Source organism: Camelus ferus, chromosome 11 (genome assembly GCF_009834535.1).
Source record: "Camelus ferus isolate YT-003-E chromosome 11, BCGSAC_Cfer_1.0, whole genome shotgun sequence".
Taxonomy (NCBI): Eukaryota; Metazoa; Chordata; class Mammalia; order Artiodactyla; family Camelidae; genus Camelus; species Camelus ferus.
The window spans coordinates 27622420-27647976 of NC_045706.1; the positions used below are offsets into that span (position 1 = coordinate 27622420).

At 48.6% G+C, this 25557-nt stretch overlaps 1 protein-coding gene across 3 annotated transcripts in view; it reads right to left on the bottom strand.

Moving 5' to 3' along the window:
• The window catches only part of GOLGA7B (golgin A7 family member B), a 63840-nt gene that overhangs the window by 22294 nt on the left and 15989 nt on the right, over positions 1 to 25557 (bottom strand). Inside the window, exons 1-2 of one of the 3 annotated variants that reach the window (XM_032491150.1) lie at positions 10195 to 10372; positions 8566 to 8719 (exon numbers count right to left, since the gene is read on the bottom strand). The exons of the other annotated variants lie outside the window; for them this stretch is intronic. The gene's annotated coding sequence lies outside the window, so the exon portion shown is untranslated. Of the gene's footprint in view, positions 1 to 8565; positions 8720 to 10194; positions 10373 to 25557 lie in introns of those variants that run through there. 3 annotated transcript variants of the gene reach the window in all.

Sequence of the window (25557 nt, forward strand, 5' to 3'; positions counted from 1 at the left end):
GGGAAACTCAGCTTAAACACCGTGACCCAGGGAGAAACTGACAGGTGCCCAGTGACCCATTCAGTGAGTGTTATGGAAAATCCTTATGGAAAATCTGAGAAGGGGGTGAGTCGGCTGGTCTGGTGACTGGAGTCCTCTGAAAGATGAGGTGTTTGACACTTAGAGGTAGAGGTCAGTCAGGGCTGGACAAATGGGCAGCTGGAAGTTAAGGAAAGGGAAGGTATAACTGAAACGGCAGACCATGCCAGCTGATTTGAACTACTCTGGAGAGAAACAAGGCTGGAACTAGACCATAAAGAGTCATGGAAGTGAGACATTGGAGAGCCTGCCAAGGAGCCGAACAGTGAGGGGCATAAGGAAAGCAATGTACTGAAATGGGTCATCTGAGAGCATCTCAGGGATGGATTCAAAGGGGCGGGGAGGAGGGGAGACTGAAGCAGGGAGGAGGAAGGAAGCTATTGTGCTAGACCAGGTGGGCACTGCCTAAGAATGAGGGCAAAGGGACAGATTCAAGAAACATTTTAAGCGGAGTTGCCACAGGCTATTGCTTTTGACTGAATACATGAGATGAAGAAGGGAGGGGAGATAAAGAGGATGCAGGACTGTCCATCCATCTCCATGGCTGGGAGATGCCATGGTCAGAAATCACAAAGGCAGATTAGGTAACTCTATACATGCCAGTTGGAAAGGATAGGAGAAACATCAGTGATTTTTTAGGACTAGGGACAGTGCAAAACTATAGGTTAAGACTTGGGAGGTCTCTCTATAAAAGTATAGTTGCTGCCATAAGAATGAGTCACTTGACCTTGGGAGAGGGGATAAAGAGAGCTATGAGAAAGGGACCTACTGTCTAGCCTTGGGCAGGATGGTACAATTGAAGTTGAAGATCCTTCAGTTCAAATCCCAGCTGTGTCACTTACTAACTGGGTGGCCTTGGGCAAGTTAATTAACCTCTCAGAGCCTAGTCACAGAGGTTTTATTAAGTAGCAAATAAAATGATCTCTGGGAAGAGTCAAGTTTAACACCAAGTCAGTAGCAGATGTTCAGGAGGGTAGCTCATGGTGAGAAGGGGTCAGTGCAAGAAGACGAGAAGGATAGCAGATGGAGACCCAGGACCCTGAAGCATCACAGAAGCCCAGGGAGGCAAAGTCCTCTGGAAGGATAGACGAACAGTGCCAAATGTTATAGAAAGTTTAAGAGCAACTGGAGTGGCAGGAATGACATTACTGAATCTCTGGCATTTGGAGGAGCACAAAAGGAGCTTGTAAACAAAATAACAGGAAAAAAGCAAGAGAGAAAAAATCCACACAAGGATACCCCTATCAGTCAGGATATTTGGGCTGCAAAAAAGATTATCCTACTAACATTCAATAAAGACATTTAATTAACATAATAAGTCTGAAGGGTAAGCTCCAGGATTAGCTCAGTGGCTAAGCAAAGTCCCCAAGAACCCAGCCTTTTCCCATTCTTTCTCTACAACATCCTAAGTACACTGGCTTCTCATCCTCAGACTTACTGCCTCCTAGTTGCAAGATGGCTGCTGCAACTCCAAACATCATGTTTGGATATATAAACATCCACGGCAGGAAAGAAAGAGAAAAGCCTACTTCCTTATCTCAGGGAGATAGATCTTTAAAAAGATTTCCCAGAAGCCTCCTAGCAGACATCCACTTACATCTCACTGTCCAGAGTGGGTCACATGGCCACTTCTAGCTGCAAGGGAAGCCAGGAAAGTTTCTGGCATTTTCAGACTCTACAGGAGGAGTGAGTCCGGAAGAAGAGGTTGAAAATAGCCAGAGACGGTACACGGCCAACATGCCTGCCACACTACTCATATAAAAACTCTGGAATCATAGAGTATGCTGAAGATGGGAGGGAAGCAGGGAGGGAGTGGGATCATAAAGGAGAGAGACAAGGACCAGGTCCAAGAGAGGAGGAAGCTTGTATCCTTCTCTGCCATAGGCAAGAAGGGTAGAGGTGGGCATGGAAACAGATTCTGAAGAGGAGAGAGTAACTAACTGCAACCTCAGCAAAGCCAAATACAGCTGCTTCAGTGTAGACACCAGAAAATCGAGGGGGAACACAATGAGATACCACCCTCTGAGTGAGCAAATATTACAAAGACTCACAACACTTCCGTATTACGTTAGAATACATATTCTATATTAGAAAACAATTCAGCATGATCCCCTATAATTCCAGCAATTCCACTCCTAGATTTATAGTCTATATCATTGCATGTATGTGTTCCATTATGAACAGGGATGTTCATAGCAGCACTGTTTACAAAAGAAAAAAACTGAAAACAACCCAACTATCTTTAGATCAGAAAATGAATAACTAAATCATGATCTATTCCTACAATAGAACACATACAGCAGTAACTTCAGAAAAATAATGTTGAATTTAAAAGGCACATGGCAGAAGAATATATACAGTGTGGTTCCATTTATATAAAGTCCCAAAACATGTGAAAACTAAAGCAATGTTACTTAGGTATATAAACATAAGCGGCAAACTATTAAGAAAAGCAAATGTATGTGTACACACACAATTCCAGAAGGTGGGTAGCTCCAGGTGAGGGAAGGGAACACCACATACAGGAGACTCCATATGGGAAGGCAGTGTTCTTATTCTTAAATTGAGTGATGAGTACACGCTGTGTTCTTATTGTTTGTACTTTATACACATTCCAGAACTGTTCTTTTTGAACCTACTGAATAATGAATTAAAACAATTTAAAAATCAGAAAGAAAGAGAGAACCAAGGTGAAATGAGGGACGTGAGCCAGTGCACAGAGAAGAAGGCAGAACCCCCTCCCATTGTATCACCATTTGGACAGTGCACAACTCAGACAACTGGGCTTGTTAAGGCTGAAGTCTGACCAGTTCTGTCTGGGTGTCAGTTGGAATGGGGAGAGCCCCACATTTGAGAGGAGAAAGGATTGAGGACAGGGGTAGGATGGAAAAAGAGCTAAGGCGTTGAGATGTTTTTCCTTGAGGAATTAGAGGTGAAAATAAATATATGAATTGCTCCCCATATGGAAGGCTTAGCACTGGTGTTTTCCACAGATCTCATCGAAGCCTCCAGAGAAGCCTGTGCAGGGGAATTACTAACTCCATCCCACCAAAGAGAAAGCAGAAGCTTAACGAGTTATTTGCTCAGGCCACATAGTGAGCCCATGGGAAGCCGGACACTTCCAACAGTGTATAAAACCCCTCCGTGTCTAGACCACCTCCCCCTCCAACCGCAGCTCATGCCACACTGACCATCCACACATTCCTCCTCTCAGCTAGGTCTTTTCTGCATGGAACTTTGCACATCTTAACCCCTCTTCCAGAAACCCACCTTCCCACATCTTTCCTTGGCAGGATCCTTCCTGCCTTCAGGTGTCAGCTTCAATGCCACTGCTCAGAGGCCCTCCTGGACCACCCACTGCAGGTGTCCCCTTACTCTCCTCCCCTGGTCTCTGCCCTAGGCCTCCTTGCACTGCACCTGCTCACATCTATCTGTTGCTTTGCTTGTTTATTGTCTCACCCTTGCACTAGCACATAAGCTTTTTGAGGACAGGGACATTGTGCCTCTTGTTTACCATAGTATCCCCAGTGCCTAGTCCTAGGCCTGGCGTGGAGCAGGTGCTTAATAAATGTTTGTTGAATGAATATAAAGCTGGACCAGGGTGGTGAGAGGAGGCTGAGAGAGGAGACATAGGGACAGATTTAAACCTACGTCCCTGCTCAGAGAGGGCTCTGTCCATCCTCTGTGCCCAGGAGGGCATTTGGGAAGCCCTATCTGCCTTCAGACTGGCACCTAGGCAGCCCTGGGTGTCCAGGAAGGGAGGAGGACCTTCCAAACGGTCCCGTTATTGGCAGTCTGGGCACAACTCTGCCCAGAGGATCCCCTCCCTTCCTCTATCTGTTTCTAATGCGATCTCTCCTGATTATGGCACTGGATTCTTGGCATCCACCGTCCCAGAAAGATACCCTGAAACTGGAAGATGTTCAGAGATGAAATATCTGAGACAATACAGGAACAGAGGAAGTGGACTAATTATAACAGATGAAAAGACCCACACTCTGGGCTTTGCCAAGCTAAGTAAACTAGGATCACTGCATGCAAGACTCTAAGGGCGTGAAGCCCTGTGAGGGAGGAGAGGCAGTGCCTGTGACATGAGAGAGTGTAATTATGTGAAATGGAATCGGAGGAATCCCCGGGGATTTTAGGCTCAGTGGCAGGAACCCTTTCCCCCCAGCGAAATCTCTGAGGTTGGGCAGCATTTTCATAATGGAGAGAGTGGGGCGCCAGCCTACACAGCATTTAAGCCCATCTTTAAGCCAAGTGCAGGAGCCTCTTCAAGTCTGATGGCCTCCTTCTAGAAGGCTGGGGTCAAGTGTTAGAGGGAAGAGGCCATCTGATGGCAGTGTGGTGTCATGGTTACTTGCACAGGCTCTGTGGTCAGAGACTGGACTCCAGTCCCAGTGTCCTGGCTGGCAGGGGGCAGTGGAGAGAGCACTAGTTAAGGAGTCGGGGAACCTGGCTTTGAATCCCAGCTCAGTTTCTTACTAGCTGTGTGACATTTGACAGGTCACAGTCCCTCTCTGGACCTCAGGGTCTTCATCATTTAAAAGCAGAGAGTGAGCCTCGTGACCCTAAGGGCTCTCACAGGGCTGACACCTGAGATTTGTAAATTCTCCTGTCTTACAGTTGCTTGTACATGTCTGGATTTCTCTCCCTCATTAGAGTCATTTTACACACAAGACAGCAGGAAATTGGAATCCTCAAGTGGCTTCTGTGAAATTTAAGTCACCGAGTATCAGAGGAATCCACCCAACACAATGAGCAGGGAGGCCCTCATGGGTTCCAGGGAGGCCCACCTCCTCGGGGGCCCTGTGGTCAGGCAGAAAGAACAAGCTGGAAGGATCAGGGGGAGGTTGTCCCCTCCACGCTCGTGACAACCCAGTTCTGCATAGAGATCCACAGCCAGATAGAAGCGGGGCCCTGGGGGGAGGAGCCCTCGCCTCGTGCCCAGGACCGATTCCAGGAAACCAGCTGACCCCCGCAGAGCTTCCAACAGGCCCAGGATGCCTGGGCGCTGCGTGCTCGGGGCTCTGCAGGACGGGGACAGATCCAGCATCTTGTAGCCACAGTGGTGCCCCCAGTTGTTGAGGCCTCACTCTGTGCCAAGCCCTGAGCTGAGGGTCTCGTATCATCCAGCTTAATCCCCACAGCCACCTGAAAAAGTAGCACCTTTACTATATCCATTTTCCAGATGGGCCAGCAACTTACCAAGTGACACAGCTAATGAATAAAGAAAGTCAGGATTCCAACCCCAGTCTGTCCTCTTTCCAGTCTCCACTCCCCTAGTGGGAATTCAGAGACTAAAAGCCCAAAATCCTGCCTCTGCCAGACTGCAATTCCATTAGCCACACCTCAGAATTAAAGCATCGTGTCTCCCAAAGGTCTCTGAGGGGACATGATAAATGGGAAATGTATCAGACTGTCAGCCCCTCCAATGGGGCATAAGCAAATGGGACGGGGGCTATTGGGAGTGGAGGGGATCTTAGCGACCCCTGCAAGTGGCTCCAGGAGGTGCTCCTACAGGAGCAGGAGCCTGGCCAAATGGAGTGACTGAGCGACTATGGTACCTTCCTCCCAGGCTCGGACTCAGCCCGGTGATCTGGAAGGAGTGAGGATGCACAAGGGCCTTAGAATGGGGCTCCAGCTGGATGGGAGAGCTGCAGCTGGAGCCCTGCTCCCAGGATCTAATCAGGCCAAGCGGCTCCAGGGCTCCCAGTCACTGGGCTGCTTTGGGAACCAGGGAAATTCCTCTGAAATGAGCCATCCACCCACCCCCATGCTCACTGAGTTTCCTGGCAGAGAGGGAGCCCCGGAGCAAGTGGAGGGGGCTGTGTTTTGAAATAAGCGGGGAAGCCTGCAGAGAGGACGAGGCTGTCAGCTGGAAGTCTGCAGTTCCTGGGCTCCTGTTGGAGAGACAGGAAGAACTGGAGGAAATGTCTTTCCAAAGAAGTAAGGTGAACTTGGAGGCCCCTGGTGATGGGCTGGCCACACCCAGTGGGGGAAGGTTGGTCCAACCCACCCTCCATGCTCCGGAGATGATTAATATAAAAATAACAACATTCATTATTCAGCCCCAGTTCTGAGCTAGATGCTGGGATATAGCAGGGCACAAAACAGACAAAAAGCCTTGCCCTCATAGGGCGTATGTTATAATGGGAGTCACAAGCAATAAACAAAAAAATGTATGTTAGAAGCTGATAAAAGCAGAGAAGGGATATAAAGGAGGGAAGGGAAATGAGGAATGCTGGGATGGGTTAGGGGAGGCAGTTTGAGATTTTAGATAGCTTGGCCAAAGACCTTTACTAAGGAGGTGATATTTGAGTGAAGACCTGAAGGAGGCTGGGGAGTGAGCCCTGTGGATACCTGAGGAAGAGCATTCCAGTAAAAAGCAGCAAGTACAAAGGCCCTGGGGCAGGAGTAAGCAGGCATATTCAAGGCATAGCAAAGAGGCCAGTGTGGCTGGAGCCTAGTGATAGAAAGGGAGCAGTATGGACATGTGGGGAGAGAGGATAGGGGATGGTCAGGTCACGTAGGGGCTGGAAGACTAGTATAAAGACTGTGGCTCATACGCGTTCCTGGGGCTTGTGAGCAGAGGAGGGACATGATCTGCCACATATTTTAACTGAATTACTCTTGCTGCTGTGTTAAGAATAGACCAGAGGGGACTAGGAAGCCCAGTTGTTACTATTATTACCACCATCATCATTACCAACAACTACAATAGTAACACCAGTTACTGAACCTGTGTCAGACCCAATGCCATCCATTTTATTTTCATTATTCAATCTTTAAATCTCACAACATCCCTGTATAAAGAGAAGGCCTTATTTTTCCCATTTTACATCTGAGAAAACAGGCTCAGCCAATGTCACACAGACACACGGCCTCCCTAGTCTGCCCCTGCTAACCTGTCCAGCCCCGTTTTCACACCCCGACGTCTTACTTCCTCTCTTCCTCCAGCCCCATAGGGCTACTCCCAGTTTCCCGCTGGGCCTCTGAGCTTCTTTCATATGCTGTTCCAGCTGCCTAGAACTCTCTTCTCACACTTCTAACAGCCACACAAATTCCAACTCATCCTTTGGGAGACAACTCTAGCTCTGCCTCCAGAACCATGGTCACACCTTCCTCCCCAGAAATACAAGCAGTTGCAACAGTCCTGCAGCTGGCCTCCTGGGGCCATGCGAGCTCAAGGCTAGGGGCCAGGGCTTCTTCACCTCCATTTCCCCGATGACCAGCTCTGCAACCAGGTAGACCTCAGGCTGTAATCCGACAATGCTGTATAGGTTACCCTAGGATACTTCAAATTTCTCTAGTGCAATTTTATTCTAAATCACATTTCTTGCACACACGTTCACTTACATGCACATACCCCCAACCTTGGATAGACAGATGCAGAATCTTGGGCTGACGGTGCTCACGCTTTAGGAGAATGACACTCCTTACAGAAGAGAAGGTGCACAAGGTAGAGGGAGCCCTGTGTGCTTTAGAATCAGCCAGACCTGAGTTCAAATCCTGCTGTGCCTCTCACCAGCTGTGTATCTGCAAGCCCATCATTTAACCTGGGCCTTGCAATCCTCATCTGAAAACCGGGGCAAACAATATTCTCTTGCATGGGTTTTGTGAAGCTGGAAACAGTGCTGATGCAATGCCTGGCCTTGGGCATGCCCTCTAGAGATGGCAGAAATGCCTCCTTGCCACCCCCAGCCCTAATCCAGATCTGTCTTCAGAAGCGTCCTGTACATTAACACTTGGCCACAGTGTCCTTGGGAGGCCTCACACTCTTTGGGACTTTTGCAGTGATTAACATGGAATCCGCAGGCTGAGCTTGGAGGCGGGGCCTGTAGCTTCCCGGCAGCTTCCCCAGCCCTGGTGCCTCGTCTCGGAGCCCCAGCCACAAGGGGCCCCTGGGTCCATCCCCATTGCCTGAGGACAACCACATGCTCACACCTTCCCTCCCCACCAACTGTCCCGGCTCTGTTGCTGCAAGGCCGTCCTGTCTGATCGGCCAAGTCAGTCACATTTCCAGGATGATGGAGGAAAAAAAGGAGGGACCAGGACTCCAATGAGAAGTAAGGAGAGGAGACTCCACAGCAACAAAACAGGTCAGAACAATGTTTGATGCCAAAAGCTAGGCAAATATCCCAGCTTCTAGTCTTTTGAGATATTATAACATGTTGGGTCAGGGAAGACTTGAAAGTTCAACCCCCTCACTTTACAAACAAGAGGCCCAGAGAGGGTAAAGGACATGCTCAAAGTCACACAGCAAGTGAGGAGGAGGAGGGAGTCCGATCAGGCCTGCAGACTTGCCTGTGGCCACGCTCTTCCTACTGCACCAGGCTCCCCCTTAACAGGGGCTGGGTTTGAACTGGACCAGCTGACAGAGCAGAGTATCTTGGTGAATATACTGGGAGCCCTCTGGTTCTGTTTCCTTCAAAAGATCCCTGGAACCCTTCTGGCATAATAACCCTAAAAAGCATGATGCCTGACCTTTGTTTCTTCAGTGGCCTCCAAGGAGGCCATTTGTCCAGGTTCTGTGGTGGCTGCCAAGTCAGCTGATGAAGACCACATTCATGGTCTCCTGAGGTCGTTGCTTGATCTTCATTTACTGTCATAATGTTGGTGACTGCAAAGTGCTTGAAACCTACATGGCACGAGACAGGTAGGGTAAGGGGGCTGGGATATATTTAGCCCTAAACATCTGAGATCAGAATCAAAGAACTGTGGGGCTGACATGGGAACCACGGAGCTCAGAGACTCCTAGCCGCCACCCCTGGGAGTCCCACTTAGTAGGCCAAGGGTGGGGGGTGGGAGAACTCAGGAATCTTTCAAGGATCCGGATTCCCTGCCACATTGGGAACTTCTGAACTGCACCCCTTCGCTCTGTTGGGACTCCCTTCCTGCACATCCTTACAGAAGAGCATTCATTCAGGGACAGGGAGCTCACTACCTCACAAGTCAGAAACCTTCTAGCAGTAAGAGGACATGATACACCAAGCTGAAATCAGCCTTCCAGGTCCTAGTCTGCCTCCTATGGGGACACAAGTCAAATGGCTCTTCTTCCTCAGGGACAATAATCAGGCTCTACCTGAGCACACCCTTCAGACCCGACCCTCCAGTTGCTGTCCTTGTGTTGGAGGCTCCCAGTGTCCACCTGCCCTCACTAGTGAGAGATTCTCCTTGTCTAGCACGCAGGGCTCCAGATGTGGATCACTGCCCCTCCTTCTGCCCCTGAAACACCTCCCACACCCATCTTGTGATGTGGGAATATTTAGCCACTCATCCACACTTACAATGTGCCAGACACAGAATCCAAAATGTAACCACTGGACAAGACGAGTTCAATCCTCTCATTTTACCAGAAGGTCTGAGACCCAGAGAGGGGAAGTGACCTGTCCTGGATCACCCACAAGTTTAGCCCATACTGGCTGAGTCTGCCCAGCCAGAAATCCCCAGTGCACCCCACAGAAGGCAGGGGTACCAAGAACATCATAGCTGAAAGGAGGACTCCTTGGGGCCCCAGGATCACACCACAAGGCCAATCAGCAGAGGATGACAAATGCCCCCCGACCCAGCATCCCTGGCCCTGGCTCCCAGCCAGAGTAGGGTGGCTCTACCCTGACATCTAGGAAGCCCTGGGGCCCTCAGTGCCTGCCACCTGCCCGCAGAGTGTGGGGGACATGGGGGCGGACAGTCCACGTCCCTCTTCCAGGTTATTTATAAAGTATTTTTGGATGAGTCAGGCACAGAGCTGCCCAGCACCAGTGGAGACTGTTCCTTGGAAATGCTATAAATGACCCTGGGCTCTGGACTCCCACCCTGACCCTCAATAGCTCCACATGGAAAGGTTGAGGCAGGAAGCTGGGACCAGCAGGGGTCTGTGGGGCTACTGTGATGCCCCAAGTAGGAACATGAGCCCTGGAAGGCTAGTCTTGTGGGGACAGATGGGGGAACCCCAGGCAGGAGAAGGAGGGCCTCGGCCAGGCATCCTGGGGCACAGACCACATGCCCCTTTCCAGCCAGTGAGACGGCCCAGCACCTTCCCAAACCAGACTGACAGACAGACAAGCCCAAGAAGACAGCTCCCACCCCCGTACCGCCAGGCGCTGACTGTCCCACCTCCATTCCTGTGTGTGAGGCTCTCCACCTCCGCCAACAGACCGGCTATTTATAACTCTCCTGAAAGGGAGCCGGAGCCTCCAAGCCTCTCCCAGCTTCCTGCTCCTGGCAGCACTAATCACTTCCTCAGCTGGGTGCTGCCTGCCACGGGCACCCTGGCCAGTCCGCCAGAAATAACTGCCCCTGTCAGCTTCCCACGAGGGTGGCCCACAGGGAGCGTGACCGGCCGAGGCCTGACCCCAGAGAAGATGCCCATCCTTCTGTGAGTCTGAGCTGAGGGCACAGGGGCTCCTGGGAACCTATCCTCTTCTCTGCAGCCTCAGCCACAGCCCTGGAGGGGCCGCGGGAGTAGGGATGGCAGCAGATGTGCTGTCCGCCCTCGAGGGAGGCAAACACGTAAACAACTCATTATGCAAGAAGGAGGAATGAAGTAAGTGCTAAATTAAGACACAAGATGTGCCCGGGGCCTTTGGGGCCCTGATTCTTCTTCTTTACTTTAGGTTTCTTATTATAAAACCAATTCGTATTCCTTTCATTTAAAAAAATGTAAATGCAGGTAACAAAAGGAAATTTACAGTACATTCGCTATCCAGCCACCCAAGGACAGTCTTGTGTGTATCCGAGGCCCAGAAATTTTCTAAACAGGGCAAGGTCAGGCCTCAGATCTGAGGGTCCCAGGGACCCTCAGCCTGGCTCCAAGACAGTCACTGGAGCAATCAGAATTTACAAGAAGTGGATAGAAAGATTTTAAAGCAAGATAATATGAAGATATGTAATCTGTTAGAAAGAAAATTGAAAAACTATATATCAATGCCTGGAAAATGTTTGGAAGGATACAAACCAAAGGGTTAACACTGGTCAGCCACTGGGAAAGGAGTAGGATGGGGGTGGGGAGCAGATTAAACTTTTTTCTTCTAGAAATTTCTTTATTTGAATTGTTACAATAAGCACATATTTTTATTAAAATTTTTAAATAATTTTAATCACTTTAAAGCTTTTTAAAATTGCTCAATAAATAATTTCCAAACTTTCTAGAGTGTTGTATTATCTTTGCACTCAGAACAACGTAATCTTGAGGGGAGGGTATAGCTCAGAGGGAGAGGGGAGGGTATAGCTCAGAGGGAGACTGCATGCTTAGCATGCATGAGGTCCTGTGTTCAAACCCCAGTACCTCCATTAAAAAAAAAAAAAAAAAGAACATAATCTTAAAACTAAAGGGAGGTGCAGCTGCTGTGGAAAACAGTTTGGAAGTGTCTCAAAAGTTGAACATAGAATCACCATAGGACCTTAGCAATTCCACTCCTCGGTACGTGCTTAAAATAACTGAAAATAGGTATTCTAGCAGAAACTTGCTCACAGATGTTCATAACAGCACCATCCACAACAGTCCAAAGGTGGAAACAACCCAAATGTCATCAAGGGATAAGCTGTGGTCTAACCATACAATGGAATACTATTCAGCCATAAAAAGTGATTAAGCACTGATTCACTCTACAATTTCATGTTGTCACGTTAAAGCATTATTTTAAATGAAAGGAGCCAGACATTCACATATTGTGTGATTCCTTTTATGTCAATGAGTAGAATAGGCAAATCCATAGACCAGGAGAGCAGATTTGTGGTTGCCCCGGGATGTGGGGAGGGAGGGGATGGGAAGTGATAACTTACGGTACAGGTGTTCCTCCCAGGTGATGAAAAGTTGTGAAACTAGAGAAAGGTGATGGTTGCACAACACTGTGAATGCACAAAAAGCCACTGTATTGTACTGCTTCAGAGTGATTAATTGTGTTGTGTGAATTTCACCTCAATTTTTTTAAAAAGACCAATGAAACACTAAAAAACTCAATCCCTCATGCCTTCCCCACCCCAGTCCCTACCCCTCACCACCAGCCCTGCCTTTGAGGCTCAAGGAGGAAAGCCCCTCTACCTGCCCCATGGCAGGGCAGAGCCACAGGCTCCAAGGCCATGGAGAGGCAGAGGAGGGTCTGAGAGGAGAACAAATATCACTGAGTGAGAGAGGGGAGAGCAGGGTCGGGGAGATCAGGGTCAGGAAGGGGGAGGGCAGAGAAAAGAGACATCGTAGCAACAGTACGTCTATAAGGACATTAGGACTCAGGGGCTAAGTCCCATGCCCAAGGTGCGGTAGCCACTAAGTGGTCAGGCAAGGCTCCAGACAGATCTCTCAATACCGGGCCTGGACTTCTCCCTGCCCCACTGCTCCTGCTTGAGAAAGCAAAAAGAGTTGGCAGCAGAATATAGGGGACTTTGCCACCACTGCAAAAAGCTGCTCACAGCGTTGTCACCAGCTTTGGAAGCCAGTGTGATGATTATTTTGCATACAGTTAAAGCAACTTTCAGCAGCTTCCAAGCCTGACCTTAAATGCTCCCTCCGCATCTTCAGAACCCTCTGTGGCATGTTCCTGTGGCAGAGAGGAGCTGGGGGCTCAGTTCTTTCCCAAGACCCCCCAAGCCAGCCCCAGAAATGCTTAGTTTGAGAAATGAGTCTGAAAGCAGCAGCCCCGACTTCCACTCCCACCAGCTGCCTGTCACACATCCGTTTCATCTACAGCTCTGCATCTCACAGCAATGGGACCCAGACGACCTGGTTAACACAGCCAAGACTCAGGCTCCTCATCTGGAAACTGAGCCTGAGAATACCAGCCTCCCGGGGACGATTGTTAAATAAAAGTATGATGCGTCTGGCACAGACTGGAAACTGGGCTTTCTTTCCATTCTCCTCGTACCCCAGCCGCTTCCCTCTAAGGGTTCTTGTATTACCCTTGGAAGTCTGTGTCAAGACTGGTGGTCTGTTGCTCACATTGAAAACACATGAAAGGAAAACCAGTGAACAGCATCCACCCCACACTGTCTAGATCAGAGGTTCTCACACTTCGCTGCACACTACAATCCCCTGGGGAGCTTTTTAAAAATTCCAATGGCAGGCTGCACCCCAGATCAGTTAAATCAGAACCTCTGGGGGGGCAGGGCCCAGACATCAGGATATTGTAAATCTCGCAGGGGCTTCCAATGTGCAGCCAAAGTTGAGAACCAGTGATCTTGTCCAAGAAACAAGGATGCTCTCAATGTCCTGCCCTCCCCTTCTTTGCCTGCAATCCCAGCACATCTCACCAGCTCCCTGAGGTGTGGGGACACAGGGTGCAGGACAGGGACTGGGGAAGGTAAGTGAGATGACATCTAAGGAGGCTCTCATTCTCAGGTAAGAGTGGAGTGGCCACTTCGGGGCCCTGAGAAGGAGTTTTCGCTCCCTAGGCACCCCACTCCTAGGGAGGGACTCACTCTTGGGGGCACCACCCTCCACTTTCAAGACGCAAAGAGCAATGCCTCCTTCCTCCTCTCAGCCTAACCGCGCCCTGGCCACCCCAGCATACAGCTCCGGCCCCACAGTAGAAGGCTCCAAAGGGAAAAGAAGTGCAGAGGCAGCCCTACCCCCATCCCCAACTCAGGAAAACATCTCTCTTTCAACAAATCACCAAATCCTCCTCCTTCCCTGCACAGGGCCATAGTTCCAGCCCCCTGGCCAGAGCCCAGCAACTGTATACAGGCCACCTGGCTAAGAAGGTGCAAGGGAGAGAAGGTGGCCCTTACCTGCCAGCCAGCCACTGTCCTTCTCCCTAAAGTTGGCCCCCTGCCCAGGTGACAGTACAAAGATTCAGGGAAATGGCAAGGCTTGGCAAAAGCAAGCATAACCTTTCCTCCAGGTGCAGGGGCAGAGGCAGGAAGGCTGGAGATGTTTCTCCTGCCCTTAACCAGTGGGGGCCTCAGCTGTGCCCAGGAGAGGGGCTGGTGTTCAGAACAAGGCTCCATCAGAGGGCTGGAAGCTGGAGTGGGGTCCCCAGCCTTGACCTAAAAAATATGATTTCTGTCTGACCCTGCTGCCCTCTAAGCCCCAGGCTCCTATTCCTTGTGGTTCTTAAATCTAAGTGACCCCAACAAATACCTGGGGAAATTTCCTCCAGGTTCTGTGGCAGTAGGACTACATTTTGAACAAGCACCCCCATGCGACTCTGATCCAGGCAGCCCATCATTTACGAAACACTTCCATGGGTCCCAGTGCCATCACCTTAGCATCTGCTCTCCCACTCATTCCCCTACCCCCAGCACTCGCTGTAAGTCCTCTCTCGGGAAACATCTGCTGAGCGCATTCACCCTGAGGAGTAGAAGGCTGAGAAGACTTGGAGGAAGACACACTCTAACAGGAGATCAAGACCCACCGCCCTCCTCTGTGAGGCCTGCACTAACTCCTCCCATCAAAATCAGCTTAGATGTCTACTGGGCCCAGGCTGGGGAGTACTGAGTGAAGAGGACCAGGCGTGATGCCATAGAGAGTGGTGGGGACTGCAGCAAACCAGCGTTAAGTGTGCCCATCTGGGAGGGCGGGGAGGGGAGCAGCCACTTCTTAGCCCACCAGTTGTTGGAGCACAGACCATGAGTGCCAGATCTTCTGATTTGTCAAAAGAAGCCAGAAATCATATTTCTATGGGAAGTTTTCAATTTTTAAACTATGGGGGCCAAAGCAAGCATGTCTGAGAGCCAAACCAAGGTGCAAATGGGCCATTGTTTGCAGCCTGGTCTAGACAGTGAACTCCTTGGGTTGAGAGACCTTGGATTCCTCCTTCTGCCCTTGGTGCCAGCTCACTGCTCGGCACAGCGGGGGGGGGGGGGTGTCCCAGTAAGTGCTGTTACATGAGGGACTTCCTGCCGCACGGCACTTAGGGTCAGCCTTGTCAGCCAGCAGGGGCGGGGCCTATCTGAGAGCCCCATCCCCCCTCAGTCTCAGAGGAGGCCCCAGGCTGATGACGAACTCACTCACATCTGGTAAGGACCACTTTCAGAATCCCTGGATGTTTAGTGAGCATCCCCTGCCGTGCAGGCCTCTCTTGGGTATCCAGTTTTATCCACTCCCACCCTAAAGCCTCCCAGCCTCTTCTGCCTCCTGCCAGGACCTGAACCTAGCCCTCCAGGCCCTATTTCATAAGTCTCCCTAGCTTGCCCTCACTTCAGGCCACTTCTCAGAAACCTTTGCCTTGCGCATCCAACCCCCAGCCCCAACCCAGCTTCTCTCAGAGCAAGAGTGGACAAAGCCTCACCACTGCCCCCGGGGGAAGGAAGAGGGAGGAAAGCCCGGCCTGGGGGCCCTTGGAGGTCTCCACAGGTCCTGGACATCCCCTGCCAGGGAGGCATGTCAGAGGGCTCTGCCCATCTCAAGAAATGAAAGCACACCGTCAAGGGCGAGGTGCCCAAAGGGAGGAGCTCCACCTATCAGGAAGAGCGGCTGACGGGCTGCCTAATACTGATCAGAAAAAGGGAAGTAGAAGCAAAGGTCTTGGGGGAACTATGTGAGGTACAGGGCGTACAAGGCCACTTCAGAGGAAGTTCAAGAACACTTACTGAGTGACGTGAGGACAGGCTGGGCTGACGGAACAGGAGGTGGGGAAAGAGGTAGGGAAAGTGGGGAGGGGCCAGGGAAGCCTTCTGGAGTGATGGAAATGTTCCGTATCTTGATCTGTCTGGTACTGACACGGGTGTATACACACAGAAAAATACATAAACTACACAGTACATTTAAAGATTTATGGACTTTACTGTGAATAAATTTTACTTCAGCAATAAAAGAAAAAATAGCAATGGAAGAAAAGAGGGGAACAGCCTGTCACAGATACTCACAAATCAAGAAGCCAGAGACCTGGCACCAGCTCTTTGGGAAAGCTTAAAAAGAGGTAAGAAAGGGGCAGGGTATAGCTCAGCGGTACAGCGTGTGTGTAGCATGCACGAGGTCCTGGGTTCAATCCCCAGTACCTCCATTAAAAAAAATAAAAAGGAGGCAAGATGGCCAAAGAGGTGTCAGAACCTTGCTCCCAAATGAGCCAGAACTGATTTCTAACAGTCAGCCAGCAGGTGGCCAAGTTCAAGTACAAATACAAAACCAACAAAGTGCTCATGGAAGAAGCCTTGTAGGCAAGAAGTAACTAGGACCTTTGGAGCACACAGGCTTCTCCCTTTAAAATCCTTTGGCTTCAGTTGTCCTAGTTCATCGTCACAGCAACCTTGGGGTGGCTGTTAGGTCTCCTACTTAAAGTGGAATAAACAGAGGCCCAGCGAAGTTCAAGGACTTGCCCAAGGTCATATTGGCCAGGCCAGGACTCATATCTCAGCATGAGTTACCAAGTCTGTGCCCTTGCTTCCGCACATGCCCCTCCTAAAGCATACAGCATTTGAAAGCAATGCAGACCTGTGGATTCTTTGTCTATAACAATAGCCAATTACTAGAGACAGTCATTTTATCCAAGCTTGATTTAGGGAATAACTGGAGGGGGTTGGGGGGTGCTAGTGGTCAGCCTTTCTTCAGAAAAACCTCTGTTCTAAAGAGTCAGCAGTCAGTGTGCTGAGGTAAGAGCTGTATCTGTCTCCCTCAGGCCTGGCAGAAAGTATAACTCTATGAGATTTGTTGGAAGACAACTCAAAGAGATTTGTCTCTTCCCTTTGACAGGTTTTATAACAAATCCCAAAGAGGGCATCAACAGCTACAAAGGAAGGTATGACAATGCAGGGAGTGTTCCATCCTTTCTCCAGAACCTGAAGTCTCCTCAGATAGGCAGGGTGTGGACCCACAGCTTGAGCCAGTAGGCTGATGGTGACACAGAAAATTAGAAAGACTGTGGGGGACACTGTTAGTGCTACCCAAAAGCCATCTCCCCTTTCTCCTCACTACAGACTCTGGTTTTGTTCTTGCCCCAGAAGCTGAGTCATGGTTGGGCTAAAGCCCACACAGTAATCTCGTTTGCTTTTCATAGATTCTCACTTTCCAGGTTTCCTTTGCAGTCAAGATATAGTTCTAGTCAATGAGACATAAAGACAAACCTGCTGAAAGGCTTCTTGCTTCCTGATAAAAGAGATAGCAATTATCCTTTAATAGAAGAAACTACCCTTTCCTCCTCCTTCCTGCCTTGAATGTGCTCACATGAGGGCATGATGGCTGGAGCTGTGGCAGCCATCCTGCCATCAAAAGGTAATACACTTAGGAAAATCAAGCACAGTGAATATGGCTGAGTAGAGAGATCAATAGAGCCTGGGTCTTTGTTGACATTTTTGAGCTGTTCGTCAACTCTGGATCAGACATTGTACTGACATAATTCAGTGTCATGATGATTTAAGCCACTATCTATTTGGGCCTTTTGTTACATGTATTCTATCTGACACAAAAGGGCAGAGGCAGATAGACACCAGCTGCAGAATTCACGTCACATGGATGAAACCAGATAAGAAGCAGGGCAGACCAGTCAAAGACCCCGAGGGCAGCAAGAGGCGAAGCTCAATGGCACCACCAGGCCAGGGAATGATTTTTCAGCACTTCCTAGGCTATCTGGCTTATCATCAACGGAAGCCTGAACCTGCTACACCCGCCCACCACTTTGAAGGTGTTCCAGTTGTCTCTCATCGGTGATTACCCAAAGCTAGTGCACAAAGAACTATTGCCTTTCACAGCTGCAGTGTTACAAGGATCTGGGGTTTTGACATATTATAACCTTGGACAGAGGAAAGAAGCTGACCTCTCTTTTCAGTTCAGCCCAATACTAAAAAAAATAGTTAGATTCGTTGCAACTGTACTCCACGCATTAATTAATAGGGTGGCTATGGAAGTTCTTTGTACTCTTTCCTGATGGTAAGTTATTGTGAACTTTTTCTATTAGAATGACCTGTTAAAGTCAGGAAGTAAGCTGCAAAATCCACATGAATTAAAGATCAGACATGAGGCTTCAGATACATTTCTTACTGTGGCAGACTCAAACTGTGTTCACACTCCTCTGTTGTCAGGGGTGCTCTGGAGGAGAAGTTGGAGGCTCACGGCAACCTGTGAGCCAATTCATCAGTAGGGAGGTTTTATCTTCAGAACATCCAACTGGGGCAGGTCAGGAGGTGTACCTCAAGATCTGCAAGGCAAGGGAGTCCAAATTCATAGCCAGCAAAAAGCCACGAGCCTGGAGACCAGTTCAGGATTTATGTGAAGGGGAAAATTTGGGCTCAGGGGTAGAGCTGAGCCCTGAAATCTAAAACCATGTAGAACAAAGCCATAGCACAAGCAAAAACAAATAGAATCATCCCTCAAGACAGATCTGCTTTACCAGCAAGTTTCTTCTTCATGCCCACCTGCATCAGGTGAGCCTGGATCTCCAGAGGGAGGAAGTATTTTGGCTGGTTAAGGACAGGTGGCGGGAGTGTGGCTGCAGTGACAGTGACAGTGATTTAGGACCCAGGAAAAATCATCACAATGGCTTTCATTTGAGAGCGTGCCATGGGCCACACGCTGTGCTCAATGTCTTTTCAAATCCTCACAAAGCCATGATTTAGGCCTTATTATATCCCCACTTAACAGATGAGAGACTGAGGCCAAGAGAGGTTGTCATTCTTGATCTCTAAAATCCCACTGCTGGTATGAGTGGTAGAGGCAGGTTTCAAAGCCCAAGCTGGGAATCACCTCTGTAACCTCAAGTCTACCCACTGGCCACCTCCCCTCCTCCTTCTCCACGAACTCTTCCCAAAGCTGGCAGCTCCCAATCTGTCCCATCCTCTCCCACCTTACAGTGCCTGTAACAGCTTGGCTGGTGCTGAGTTACTTACTGCTACCATGCAGTGATCTAATGATACCTGAATGTGCTCCTTATCTGCCAGTAGCCACGTAAGCTCTTTAGGGACCAAAACAACTAGGAATGCTGCTAGCTGCAGGTAACAGAACGCCCAATGCACGTAGCTCCTGTAATAAGGTCACTTATTATCTCATACAGGCATTCGCCTAGAGGCAAGGGTCTTGCAGGTTATGTTAATTTAGTGGCTCAACAAAATCAGGGCTTTCAGTCAGCATCCCTGATATTCTCTCGACTTTATCCACATAAGAGTCCTGCAACAGTGACTAACAGTCCACACTCACACAGTATCATCCAGAGACAGGAAGGGACCTTTGTATCCCTTGTCTGGAGAGCCATTAAAATGTTTCCTGGTCCTCCCCTGTGATACTGTGATTTATAGCAAGAAATATATATGCTTGGTCTTCATCCCTGTTCCTGGCACGGAGCTCATAGTACCCTTCAGGTTTCCTAAGTTTTAAGAGCCATAAAGGTGAAAGGAGAATCTTTTAACATTCATAATGAGTCCCTTTCAACCATGCCTGAGTTTATGTTAAAAAGGTGATTTTTGGAAAGCCCCTAGATAACCGGCCACAGGATGGGCGCCAGCTGCCAAGCAGAAGGAACCAAGTGACTGGAGAGGTGGAACTTTCAGTCCCACCACTCAACCTCCTGGGAGGGGAGAGGGGCTGGAGATTGAGATCAGTCACCAATGGCTGAGGATTTAATCAGCCATGCCTATCTGATGAGGATTCCATTAAAAAAAAAAAAAAAAAGCCCTAACTGAAGGGGTTCAGAGAACTTCCAGACAGTGAACATGTAGAGATGCTGGGAGGCGGGCACACCCAAGGAGGGTCCCTTCCCCCACACCTCACTCACCCTATGCATCTCTTCCAGCTGGCTGCTCCTGAGTTGTACCCTTTTATGATAAATGTAATCTTGTAAGTAAACTTTTCCTGAGTTCTGTGAGCCACTATAGGCAATAACTGAACTCAAGGAGGGGGTCGTGAGAACCTCCAATATACAGCCAGTGAGTGAGAGGCATAGGTAACAACCTGGACTTGCAACTGGTGTCCAAAGTTGGGTGGAGGTGGGGGAGGTGGGCTGCCAGTCTCATGGGACTGAGTCCTTAACCTGTAGAATCTGACGCTAGCTCTGGGTAGATAGTATCAGAACTGAATTGAATTGGAGGACACCCAGCTGGTGTCCACAATCTCCTGGTGCAGGAAAAGCCCTCACATATTGGGTGACCAGAAGCATCAGAAGTGAAGTATTAAAAGTAGAGGTTCTCTCTTTATATCCCCCCTAAATACTTCTCCTATGTCTCACTGGCTCACTGGCCAGCGTTGCATCTCCCTCTCCTCCAGCTGGTTTGGGCTAATTAACATTTGGCCTTTGAACCCAGGGAAGGGGTCATGAAGCACATGGCCTCCCATACTGACTCTGAGTCAGTCTGCAGGGAAGGGTTTGATTGTGAGCAGACAGGCTAGGATCTGACAACGGGGGCCGTCTCCTTCTGGGCACATGACAGGTATTCAGTAAATGTCAGTCGTAGTGAACAGCACCAGTCACTCCCAAGAATGGTTTGAAATACCCTCCCTCACCCAACAGTAGCAATTTTAGTTATCTTACAGTATTTCAAGTTTGAAAATGTATTCCCTTTGATGTAATATGGGTACTTTTGTCCATAAATATATAAATGTATATAAATATATATATATAATATATAATGTCTTATAGGATGGGAGCAGTGTCAAGCTCTAAGAATAAGATCAATAATTATGTTAACCAATGTTTCCTTTGGCTTCTTACTAGGTGCCTGCCAGCCCCTGTGTTAGGCAGCAGAGGTTCTGATAGAGGGATGATGATTTTGTGGGAAGGCAGTAATTGACATAATAATGAAGAATGAGGGCTCTAGGGTCTACCACTTGCTGTTGTGTGACTTGAGTCGGTCCCTCAGTTTTCCCAGCTGTAAAATGGGGATAATAGAGCTCTGGCTTTGATGTTCTAGTTACCCTTGGGTTCAAATCCTAGTTCTGGCACAAACTAGTCATAACCTTAAGAAAGTCTCTTTGCCTCTTCGGGCCTATATTTCCTCATCTGTGAAATGGGGATAACAGAAGCAAACTTCAGACACACATTACTATACATAAAATAGATAAACAACAAGGACCTACTGTAGCACAGGGAACTACATTTGATTTCTTGAAATAACATATAATGGAAAAGAATCTGAAAAGAAAAATATATACGTATGTATGTGTATAACTAAGTCACTTTGCTGTACACCTGAAACTAACATTGTAAATCAACCACACTTCAAAAAAAAAAAATTTTTTTAAGGCAAACTTATCAGGATGTTGGGAGGACTAAATGAGAATAGAGAGAAAGTTCATAGCACAGAGTCATCATCCGAGAGAGCACCCAGGAGAGAAAAGGGTCTAGAGATCATAATAGACAAAGACTGGCCCCCAAATCCAAGGATGTTCATATGACAGCAGTCTTCAGATGTCTGAAGGGATGCACCTGGGAGAAGCATTAGGCTTGCTTGGTGTGAGCCACAGGGTAGAAATCCCAGGCAAGGAGATGTAGCTTTAAGGAAGATTCACCCTCTCCACCAAGAACAGCAACCTCGAGGGTAGTGACTGGGGAGACCTAGGCACTGCCAGGCAGAGGCCAGCTGAGCCAAGGACCCACTATCTCTGGGTGCTAAATGCATGACATCCAATCAAGGAAACCTAGCCCCAGCTCCCCAAAATGTTAAGGAGCTTCTCTTATACAGCAGTCTTCAAACATTGACATGCATAAAGACCACCTGGGGGCAGTCCAAAAAGCTGACTCCAGGCTCCATCCTGGAGATTCAAATTCAGTAGATCTGAAGCGGGGTCTGCATTTTCAGCAGGACCAAACTTGCGGTCACCTAGCCTAAACTCCCACCTGCTGCTGTCTCAGAACCCACAGTTAGGATCTCCAGACACAAAGAATCACTTCATGCTGAGAAAGACAGGCTCAGGGAATCTGGCACCTTGAAGGTGCTCAGAGAGAAAACCAAGCAGGTGCTAATGAATTCGGGTCCTAAATCAGGAGGTGTGGCACGCAGGCACCTCGGGAGGAGAGAAGTTATTCAATGTGATCGCTAGCAGGGTAGGGGATGAGACAGGCGGTCGCAGTGCTCTCCAACAGGCACCCACAGAGCCAGCCCTCTGCCAGAGACCTGGGGGAGACCATGACCAAGGAAGAGTGGAAGGGAAGAGTGACAGGACACCCAAATGTAGTGGGCACCACTCACCTTGAAGTCTGTGAATGGCTCCCCTAGAAATGCTCACTGCTGGGGGCCCTGAAAATGAGGCTCAAATGCACAGTCCAAAGTCTTTGGCACAGCATTCAAAGTCCCTCAGTGGCCCCCACTCAGCCTACAGTTGCCCTTTCCTCTGCGTGGCCCCTCCTGGAGCTGATTTCTTTGCAAAAAAACTGGGAATTCTGTTCCCGACCCTGCCCCTGTGTGCTGTGGCGAATCCCACTCAGCATTCAAGACCCCAGCAAACATCTCTTCTCATGTGAAACACCCTGGACACACAGGCATACAGCAATCTTTCCTCCTACCTCTGGGCCCCCCAGTACCGGGCTACATTCCAGAGCAGAACTGAATACATGCCTGTGTAGCCTCACAAGAACAGGGGACTTGTTTTGCTCACTGGTGTGTCCCAACTGTGTGGGACAGTGGCCAGCACGTAGAAGATGCTGTGTAGGCATTTGATGAATGAATGAATGAACTTTGCAAGAGAGAAGCTGCCGGCCACTTCCACCAAGTGAACCAGCGAGTCACCCTGGGACCAGTGTTCTCAGCAGGGGACACAGAGTCCCAGGAATCCCTCTCAGTTATGCAAAGCTGAGGCAAGTAGACACTGATTGCCCAGGACCTCCCATAGTCTGACAAAGACCACTGCTCCCAGTCTCCCTTGGTGTGCAGAAGGAGCAGGGGCTAAATTTGCAAAGAGACCCCGAACTCTCCTGCTGAAGCCCTGCACCCTCACAAAGGGATGTTGTGAGAAGTTCTCCAGGGAAGAGGTTTGATGCTGGCGGAGCTCAACTTGCTAGAAATCACAGCACAGGCTCCAAAGTCTGGGGGCTTGTGTGTGCCCCGAGCCCAGTCCTAATCCCGGGCCCTGAAGGCAAGAAAGGGGCACAGCTTGGAGCTGAAGCTGACTCCTTCTTAGGACTCAGCCCCTCGGGCACTGAGTCAACATGAACTGAAAGAATTAGAACTTTGGGAGCTCAAGAACGAGCAGCTCCAACCTGCCTAAGAACCAGGTCACAGCATCGCTGTGGAATCAGGCGAGGAAGCACAGGACCATCTGGGACTGGGGCCAACAGTTAAAACTCCGAAAGTTGGTGCCCCTGAGTGGACAGGGCACCCTCTCCAGGCATCTTCCCACGTGGCATTTCAAGGCACGACCAAGCCAATTGGACTGAGCAAATGCCACTGATTCTTGGATGCTTTTGGAGTGGAAAGGAGGCCTCACCAGGGACATACAAGCAAATGGATTTTTTTGCATGATTAATTGGAAAAATAAGAGCCGTGATTGCATTTTGGAAAGCTGATAATTTAGCAACGATTCAAACCATTGTTTTTAATTATTTACTTACACAATACCTATTTAGTGACGATGAGGAGAAACTGATTTTCTCTTATAAAACTTGAATACCTTTCTTTAGGTTCAAAACAATGGATTTATTGCGTGTATTTATTATAGGCAATTTTCTAAACCAGACAGCTTCCTGGGAAGCACAGACACCATTTAAAATTTAGATGCTAAAATAAATCACTTGTTCCTGATAAACAGCACTGGGTTGGCATTAATCAGTTCCATGGTAGGGGCTGACCGGGGCTGGTAAACGCAGGGGCTCGCAAAGGGCAGAACTGGGTTGGGTGGGGGTATAGTTTGCTCTATGTATACCCAGCACAGACTTATGGGAAAGAAAAACAAAAACAAAAAACTGCAGAAGTAGGTCAGCAGTGGGGAGGGGTATATGGTTTGGTTTGTTTTTTTTTATTTCCACTGAGCACATTTCTTCAGCCTGAGCCAAACCAATTAATTTAGGCCAGGGGTCCGCAAACTTTTTCTGTAAAGGGCCAGACAGTAAATATTTTAGGCTGTGCGAGCCAAGAGGCAAAACTGAACAACTGTCAGCTAAAGGGCTGCATGGTCTTTTTTCACACGTACATTTAAAACTGTGAACCCTATTCTTAGCTCTCGAGTGTACAAGACCAGGTGGTGGGATGGATTTGGTCTGTGGGCCATCGTTTGCCAAGTCCTGATTTAAATCGGGTAGTTACTGAGGGAATATGGAAACCGGGGTTCCCAGGCGCTAGATGTATGTCTTACAAAAGTGATGTTTTAGTGCCTTTATTGATGATTTCATAGCTGATAACTCCTTCAAACAATTCTGAATAAAATAATGATACTACCCGATGATTGCAGAGCACTTTTCAAATTCTTCCCCATCTTAGTTAACGCCACCATCACCAGGAGTCATTCTTAATTCTGTCCCTACCCTTCCTTCCTACTATCAGCAAGTTCTGATGGTCCAGCTCCAAAACATAGCTCAAAACCAACCACTAGACTCAAACACTTGCACACCCATGTTCATAGCAGCATTCTTCACAGTAACCCAAATACCCATCAATAGATTAATGAATGAATAAAATGTGGTATATCCACAAATGTAATATTATTCACCCTTAAAAAGGGATGAAGTTCTAATACAACGTGGATGAACCTTGAAACATCTTATGCTAAGTGAAATGAGCCAGACGCAAAATGGTAAATATTGTATGATGCTACTTATATAAATACAAATACAGTCAAATACAGAGAGACAGAAAATAGCATAGAGGTTACCAGAGACTGGAGTTGGAGGGTGGTGAAGGGCTGGAGGAGTGGGGAGTTAACAGTTAATGGATATAGAGTTCCTGTTTGGAATGATAAGAAAGTTCCGGAGATGGATGGTGGTTATGGTTACACAACATTGGGGATGTATATAATGCCACTGAATTGTACACTTAAAAATGGTTAAAATAATAAAATTTGTTACATATATTTTACCACAATTTTTTAAATTAAAAAAAATTAACACCCGCCAGCATCATCTCCCCTGCCATCACCTGTACCCAAGTGGCCATAACGTTTGACTTCTTAACTAGCCTGTCAGTGTCCCCTTTTGTCCCTTACACCGCATTCTCCTCAGAACCACAGAAGTTAGGTAACCACTTTCTTACTTAAAACTCTCCAGTTGTGTCTACCTGTGCTCCTCAAAGCGTGGGCAACAGACCAGCCACATAAGCATCTCCAGAGAGCTTGAGATGCAGAATCTCAGGCCCAGACCAGCCCATCCTATGCCCGTGCATGATGGAGAAGCACCGGGGCAGCAGACCAGTCTCAAGCCCCATTTCTCCTTCCTGCCTCCACTCTCGGGCCAGAGAAGCTCATTCCTATACCTGACTCCCTTTTCCAGCCTCCCTTGCGGCTAAGAGCCATTCTGATGAATAAGTTAGCAGAATCTGCTGTGTACGTAGTTGTGATGCCTAGAATGGCTGCAGCCACTTACAACCAGCGGGGACAGGTTGGAGGTGGCAGACTGTCAGCCCAAACATCATAAAGCCATTGAACTAGTTATCAACAGCCATCTGGCTGCAGGCTTCTTTTCAAGTAAGAAAAATAAA